Raw genomic sequence first — 6,421 nt, forward strand, 5'->3', positions numbered from 1 at the left:
AACCCTGCAATAATAATTAGTTTTGGTTTCAGTTTATATGTGTGTTCTTAACTTGCTTTTTCAAGTAGTTCCTAGTGGAGATGCAGACAGACAAGAAAGACAAATTTGGAAACGTCAAACTGTGTCTGCTTTATACTTTTCTCCCTGTTCTTTTATTTCCTGGGTTTTGTGCTAAGTATATCTGCTTATCAATTATTTCCCCTTCAACACACGTGTCTATACATATTACACATGGATAAATCAACATTTTAAAATACAGAATGGTCAATTCCAACCAAGCCAGCCCTGTGGACCCTACACAGAAACAGAAGAACCTTTGAATGTTATCAAAAAGACTTTTCCCCCAAATTTCTAACCTGCTCAGGGTCAAGTGAATGGAAGACTGAAGCCAGGACAACTGGCAATTACTAAATGGCAAAATGCAAATAAAAAGCAAACAGTGACAACACATTATGTTCTGCTTCTACTCAACGCTGAAAACAAGTTCTTTGTAAGGCTCCCCACAACTGTGATAGGTGTTATGGACATAACAAAGGAAGCTGACTAAACTAATGGATATCATAGAAAGAAAGCATTGTTCACTCTCTTTGTTAAGACAGTCTGTTAAGACAGTCAACTCAAGTTTAATTCTAAATATTTAAATGTTTATTTAGGATCAAAGCATTTTCCCATAAAAAACAACTGGTCAGGGATTCAGAGCAAACCCACAAAAGCATATTATCTGACTTGGATCCACCAGGAACACTCTCATTACTCCCATTATCTCTGTTTTAATGAGTTCACCACAAGAAGCCCGACTCCCAGGCAAAACATCAACTCCCATACTCTAATCCTCATACTGCTCTGCACAATCCCTGTCCTGTCCCAACCCACCTTTCTGCATTCTTGAAAAACTTCCATGGAATCCTCTGGAACTCATAATCCATCCTCAGCAAAACCCCCTATATATCCTGAACCTCTCCTCTGTTCCTTTACCTTCTTACTCAGAGCCTAGCACTCTGCAGAAACACCTCTCACTATAACCCAATCAAGTGGTGGCTATTTTCCCCAGAACCCTCACACTACTACTAGGCCTAGAGGTGGGGTATGAGTCATCTTTGTTTTTTTATAGTTGTTTTCAGAGTATTCTCCCTCCACCCTCCCCTAAAGCCCACTCAGCTCTGAATTTCCAGTCACTCTCCCTCACTATTGCTGTGATCTAGTCTCATTTCACCGTGGTCAAAGAAAATATTTTGTATGATTTCAATGTTTTAAATTTACTGAGAAGTGTTTTGTGGTCTAAGATAGGGTCTATCCTGGAGAATGCCCCGTGTACACTAGGGGATATGTAATCTATTGTTGCTAGGTAGTTTCCTATGTATGTCTGCTAAGTCTCATTGGTTTATAGTGGCTGTTCAAGTCCTCTGTTTCCTTTTGTCTAGTTGTTCTATGCATTAATGAAAGTGGGGTATGGAAATGTCTAACAATTATTGTAGAACTATTTCTCTCTTCAATTCTGTTAATGTATGCTTCATATATTTTGAGGCTCTGTTCGGTGCATATGTGTTTATAACTTTTATCTTCTTATGTCCTTTGTGGTCTACTGTAAAAATTTTTGTCTTTAAGTCTATCTTGCACGATATTCGCACTGCCACCCCAGCTCTCTCCTGGATACTATTTGTATAGGATATCTATTTTCATACTTCCACTTCGAACACATTTCTATCTGATCTAAAAGTGAGTCTTATGATAAGCATATAGCTGAATGTTTTAAACATTCTGCCAAACTGCCTTTTGATTACAAATTTTAATCCATTTATAAATGTTAATCCATTTAAAGTAACTACTGACAAGGAAGGACTTCTGCCATTTTGCTATTTGTTCCCTACATACATCATTTTGTGTTCCTCATTTCTTCCATTACTGCCTTCTTTTGTGTTTTTTTCTGTAGTGTACCTTTTTGATCCCCTCCCTTTCTCTTTTTTAGTTACTTTCCTAGTGGGTATTGCAATTAATATTTTAAACTTCTAATAATGTACTTTGAACTAATACCAACTTAGCTTCAATAGTATACAAAAACTCTGTACCTATACATCTCAATCCCTCCCCCTTTTATATTGTTACATTATGTGCCAATTCAATCTATAATTGTTTTTATTCCTTTGTCTTTTAAATCACATAAGAAAAAAGTAGGCACTACAAACCAAAACCTACAATAATATTGGTAATTTTGGCTTTTTTGTTTATCTATGTAGTTACCTTTACCAATGTTCTTTATTTCTTTATACAGTTTCAAATTACTGTCTAGTGTCCTTTCATTTCAGCCTGAAGGACTCTCCTTACCATTTCTTGTATGGGCAGGTCGACTAGTGACAAACTCTCCCAGCTTTTGCTTATCTTGGAATAATCTCTCATTTCTGAGGATAGTTTTGCTGGATACAGAACTCTTTACTGACAGTTTTGTTCTTTCAGCATTTTATATATGCCACCCAATGCCTTCTGAAGAAAAATCAACTGTTAATCTTATTGAAGATCTTTTGTATGCAATGCGTCACATCTGTTTTGCTGCTTTCAAAATTATCTTTGGCTTTGGCTTTCAATAATTTGAGTATAATATAATGTGTCTTGGTGTGGATCTCTTTGAGTTGATCCCGCTTGGTGTTTGTGGGTTTCTTCAATGTGTAGATTCATATCTTTCATCACATTTGGGAAATTTTCAACCATTATTTTTTCTGAAATGCTTTCTATCCCTTTCTTTCCTCTGCTTCTGAGACTCCAATATACACACTGGTATTGAATGATATCTTCTAGTCTCTTAGACTGTTCATTTTTCTTCATTCTTTTCTCTTTCTGCTCCTCATGCCAGGTAACCTCAACTGGCTCATCAAGTTGGCTTATTGGTTCTTCAGCCTTCTCAAATCTGCTGTTGTACCTCTCCAGTCAATTTTTCATTTATCATACTTTTTGACTCCAGAAATTTGTTTGGTTCCTTTTTTATAATTTCGACTTCTTTACTGATATTCTGTCTGGTTTCCTTTAGCTCTTGGCCCATGGTTTCCTACAGATCATAACATATTTAGGACTGATGATTTAAATTATTTATCTAATAGCTCCATCTCTTGGGCTTGCTCAGGGATAGTTTCTATTTTTTTTTCCCTTGTGAATGAGCCATACTTTGTTTCACTGCATACCTCATTATCTCTTTTTGAAAACCGAATACTGGCAACTCTGAAAATCAAATTATGCCCCATCTCTGGGGTTTGTTGACGCTTAATGTGGGTTCTTGTTGTTTTCTTATTTTGTGACGACTTATAGAATCTACGTTATTGTTGTGTGTGGCCACTGAAATCTGTTCTGTTAGCTTAGTGATCAGCTGGAATTTTGAGTTTTCTTAAGGGCCTGAAGCCCAAAAAAAGAATAAAAGAAAAACAGAAAGAGAAAAAACACTCTCCCAGTCTTTACATACTGGCTCTGTGTTAGGGCATGCCTCAACACTTGGGCAGGTCATTTACAATTCTTAGTCTTCACTTCCTGCTTGGGCAGAGCCCAAAGGCCAGCCAGAGGGAAAAGCTTAGGATCTTTTCAGCCCTCTTCTAATTATGTATCCAGTTCTGGACATAAGCATGGCCTTTTGTTCCAATTCCCTGGCACATGCTATCTCCTTAGCCAACTTCTTTCTTCCCAGGCTTTCAGTCTCTCTATTGCTTCTGTCACTGCTGTCTCTTGTTCCAAGCTGCTAAAGCTAGTAGCTGTGTCTTCAAATCCTTTTGGCAAAAGCCACCCCAGCTCTGGAGATGTTCCTAGTCAGGCAAAACAAAAACAGACCCTTATACCAGTCCTTCAGAGAACAGCCAGAGAGGTCGCAACTCACAATTCTTTGTGTCCCCGGGCATGAGCAACCTATACACTAGGAGTGCAGGCTTCTATCTTCGTGGCCATCATTGATCTGGATGTGAGGGACAGTAGGCAGGCAATTTACAACATCAAAGTGCTCTCTTTGCCCAGCAGCAGCTTCTTTCTTCACCAAGCCTTTCCTCAGTTGTACGTTATTTTTACTATCCAGAATTCTGTTAAGTTGATGGACAACTGTTGCCGGTTCATTAGTCGCTTTTATGGACAGACAGAGCTCTAGGGTTCCCTACTCTGCCATTCTCGGTCGGGTCCTACTGTTGCCATCTATGTATTATTCATGGGTCACTGCCCTTCATTTAGCAATGATCTTATAGCTTCTGATTCACTGCCACTATGTACGACTCTATTTCTTTCTTAATTTTTAATTTTTTAGAGGTTTTCATATATATGTAAATGATACTTCCATCATGCTGGCCTCTTGGCTCCTTGAACTCTTCTCTGCCAAAGATCTTCTCCTCTACTCCAGCTCAGCCATTCAGTCCATAACCTAAATTTTAATATTACCAGTAACTACAGCCTCTCCAAAATGTCAATTTCACATATCCACCCTCAGATGGATCCTTAATGCTGCTGGACAATCATACTCTATATCTCTCATCCATTCACTCTCCTATATAAACTATTTTCTACATTCTCTCCTAACCTCCAATACCTCCTCTCTCACCCTCTTTCGGCTGATGACCTTGTTTTCAATCTCAGCAAGAAAACTGAAGCAATCATTAAAATTTCTGCAAACTTTCACCATCACATCTATCCATCTACCAACATCTGTACCTATATGTGCTGCCTTTCCAACTGTTATTCTAGATGAATTCTCTATACTCTCATTTAAAGTCAATCTATCCATTTATACCATAAACTCTTCTCTCTAGCCTATTCAAGAACATTACTCCAATAACTCTTTCCTCTCTCTCCTATTATCACCAGTTTTCCTCCTTTCTACTCAATCATTCCTATTAGCATAAAAATACGTTTTCCCTTCCGTTTTCAGAACTTCACCTCTCTTGAGCTCACTTCCCCTGCCAACTACCTTTGTGCCTCTCTGTAACAACTCCTTTATGGAGTTCTCTATTCTCACTATCTCCAATTCCACTCTCCCCATTCTTTCTTAACACCACCCCAACTTTACCAAAATGGCTAGCTTTGCCCTTCCCTGATAAATCCAATGACCAAATTTTAATCATTTAAGATGAGGCATTTAACGGAATTCATTATTCCTTCTTCCATTTAGCTTCCAATATGCTATATTCTCTTTGTTTTTCTCTTATCTTATGCGTTTCTTCTCTATATCTCCTTTGCTGATTCCCCCTCTTTTCCTGGGCTCTTTAACATTGGAGTGCCAAGGCTCAGCCCTGGGTTCTCTTCTTGTGTTTCTATAACCAACTCTTGATGATTTCATCCAGTATCACAATTTTAAATATGATCTACATCCTTTTGACACCTACATTTCTATTTCTAATCCAGTCCTTTCTCCTGAATACCAGAATTATACATCCAGTTATTTACTCAACACCTCACTCGGATATCTAAGACACTTCAAATTTAACATCTGCAAAACTGATTTCCTGATTCCTTCCCCCAATATGCCAAACCCATTCCACCCAAAATTTACTCTATCTCAGTTGATGATAACACTATCCTTTTTACTGCTCGGTCCAAAAAAAGTTAGAAATAGCCTTTACTCTACTTTCTAACATCCTGTATCTAATCAATCAACAAATACCATTGGCTCTATCCTTCAAAATATATTCAGAAGCTCATTAACTACCAACTGTTACCATAACCACATTGATTCTTTGAAAACCTAAGTCAAAGCACACATGTGCACAAAGTGTTTTGTCTCTCTTATCTTTCTCTCACTGACATACATACATACCACTCATGTCACCTTTAGAGGTGGCCACTAAAGAAATTCTTTACTCTGAAAGCTAGTAATTAATGGGACTTGGGGGTGCGGAAGGAAGCATCTGTCCTATCTTTCCAGTAGAACTGTATTTCAGAATAACAAACAACCCAAGTTGAGAAGGAACAATTCTTCTTTACAGAAGAATAACAGCTAATAAATGTAGAAGGCATGATAACATTAGTAAATCAATAATTTGGAACCCCCTAAGGAAATAACTGATTCAGGAAAAGATTATCCATGTATACAAAACCACTTAATGTAACATTAATGATAAACTGGATAGTCACATGGTGCCAAAATATCAACCTACAGATAACTTCCTATTAATATGAGAGGAAAGGTCATTGTTGAATAAAGGGATTAGACTGTCATCAACTTATTGGAACATTAAAAGTCAGGCAGGTATGAGATGTTATGTGGTATGAAACATATAGCACAATCTATGAAGCCTTTTGCCATTAAATATTTTACCTGGACACAGGTAAAATGTTAGCTCTTACACCTAACTCTAAGTACATAAGACAAACAGGAAACAAAGAACAAATTAAATCAACCATGGAAAAGCAATCAGATAAATCTAATGCTTAGAAGGCTAACAGAGTCTTCCACAGTAACGGTCTCAAC

General features: G+C 37.6%; 1 protein-coding gene across 1 annotated transcript in view; it reads right to left on the minus strand.

Moving 5' to 3' along the window:
* THOC2 (THO complex subunit 2) overlaps window positions 1-6,421 on the minus strand; it is a 112,518-nt gene that overhangs the window by 60,378 nt on the left and 45,719 nt on the right. The window lies entirely within an intron of this gene.

The sequence above is a fragment of the Crocuta crocuta genome, unplaced genomic scaffold, assembly GCF_008692635.1.
Source record: "Crocuta crocuta isolate KB4526 unplaced genomic scaffold, BGI_CrCroc_1.0 scaffold482, whole genome shotgun sequence".
NCBI classification, from domain to species: Eukaryota; Metazoa; Chordata; class Mammalia; order Carnivora; family Hyaenidae; genus Crocuta; species Crocuta crocuta.